Below are 2,462 nucleotides of genomic sequence, written 5' to 3' on the forward strand. Positions count from 1 at the left end.
GAGTGACCTTAACACTCAAGAAATTTTAAATTCCTCAGTAGAATCTCACTCACTACGAAGAATGGTTCGAGTCTTAGTTCGAATGTTTTTCTGGGGTGTTACAGTGATTATGACAAAGTCATGCCTTTATACCCCTAGCAAGGTATATTGGGTCCTCTCGATGGAGAGTATACATCAGACTCCACGTTTAGCTCACGTGGTTTATGTTGGTTAATAGTAGCTCCCACAGTCGGACTCTTAGTGCATTTGACTAAGTTTTAAGCATTTATATCAGTATAGAGTTCATCATGTTATCTTCATGATTAGTACTTGGTCATTGCAATCAACTTAGCTTTTCAGTTATGTTTCAGTATTTATATTCTTGTTCAGATTATGTCATTGCTCAGTTATGTTTTGTTCATCTCATATTTATTTGTTTAGCGTAGTATCGATATCATGCATGCTCAGTAAATTCCAAGTACTAACACATACTCTGCGCTACATCCTTTCATGATTTAGGTTCAGATACTTAGCATCCAGATCACACTTAGATCAATTCTCGGTCCGCATTAGCAGCATATTTGGTGAGTCCTCATATTCCGAGGACAATAGACATGCTTTCACTTTAGTCATTATTTTTAGTTTCAATTTGGTTAGAGGTAGCTGGGGGCATGTCCCAGCAACTCAACTCAGTTAAAGGCTTTTCTGAAATAGTAGTAGATTCAACTTGAGTTGTTAAGTGGCTATTTCAGTCTTTACTAAAACTCTTATGATATGTTATATTAATATTCATACTAATTAGGCTTATTCCTCTTCAGATATTAATCAATTTAGCTTCCACATTAGTTTATCTTACTTAGGTATTTTCAATATGTTCATGATATGCTAGATTCAGGGTTAGCTTGGTATCACTCATGATCATAGGTCCCATGTTACGTCAATGGGGTAGCCTCGGGGCCTGACATCCTGCTCCTCATATCAGAAACCATCTCCGGAGAAAAATGGGACAATTGAGTGAACTTGAGGTTGTACGCATTCACACTCATAAATTTCTGCTTAAGAGTAATAAATTATGTTACCTTTGCCACTCTCAGTACACGGGAAAAGAAACGTCCTGTGAAGTCTCTTTCGAACACAGCCCATTCACCAATTGGTGCCTCTTCATCACTACTCTTATTCCATTGATCATATCAAATCCTAGCCACACCCTTGAGTTGGTATGCAACTAGTTCCACACTGTCACGGCCTAGGGGTACCCCCTAAATGTAACACGGTGTAATCGAGCCCGAAGGGGTCTTATACAAGCCCTTAGCATATCATAAACATACGTAATAGAAATGATGCGGAATTAAAAACATTTACAATCAAAGTCTTTTCATAAAAACCAAATGGAAGTTTAGACACTGTCTCAATAAACAATCTAATACAATCGAGTATCAATAAAGGTCATAGCCCTTTACAACATAGTCGCACAGAGAATGTAAGAAAGAAACTAGAAATGAACAACTGTCATCCTCAAACTATGAGGACTCATCCAAAAGCTTTGGAGAATAGTCAATCCAAGCTTCGGACAAGAACGAAGATCACCTCAAACTTCAGAACCTACACTTTGTAGAAAAATGTAGAAGAAATATGGGTTAGTACAAAAATGGACTAAGTATGTAAGCCATGTATAAAAATCCTTGAAATCATGCTAAAAAAGACATTTTAGTTGAAATGTATGCACTTTACCAAGTTTAGAGTTCATCATGAAAATTAGTATAAAAGCATAAGATACAAGCATATTCAACATATGAATTCTCATATCATAATGGAAACAAACCATAAATACCCTCAAAGCATCCTTGTGCAATGTATGAATAAGATCCCATACTCCTACCCACAGTAAGAAAAGCTTATTAAGTAATTGTAGTTCATAACTCAAATTCTAGTTCATAATATCATAGTGGGATTAGCTTTAACCGACATAGACCATGAGAGCTTAATCATGGAATCCGGTGTCTACCCTACACCGAAAAGGTGTTGTCCTACTTTCCTAAGGTAAAACTAAAATGTCTTAGCTTTTAGTTGGATCCACTAGCTAAAGACCTATATGGGCATATAGTTTATGGGATAAGGGGATTACTTCTAGAAACCCTCCCTCTACTAGAGGAGGAGCTTCCATCCCATGAGACTTCTTCTAGAAACCCGCCCTCTACTTACGAAGGGGCTACTATCTCATTGTCAATATCTGCTCGGTACTAAGCCTAATTCCCACTGAATTTACATTAAGTCTTGACTTAAATTAATAATTAAGGAATAATGTCTTGACACTCAATCCAACAACTCATGCTAAATCTCTTACATTCATTAGGTGAGACTAGTCTTTAACCCTTAGAATCACTATATGTGACAAACCTTTCACATTGTATGATATTCATACCTAAGTGTGCAAATGAGGATAATCATCCAATAAACACAACAATTAGATTATAATGTATTAA

This window comes from Solanum stenotomum, chromosome 10 (assembly GCF_019186545.1).
Source record: "Solanum stenotomum isolate F172 chromosome 10, ASM1918654v1, whole genome shotgun sequence".
NCBI classification, from domain to species: Eukaryota; Viridiplantae; Streptophyta; class Magnoliopsida; order Solanales; family Solanaceae; genus Solanum; species Solanum stenotomum.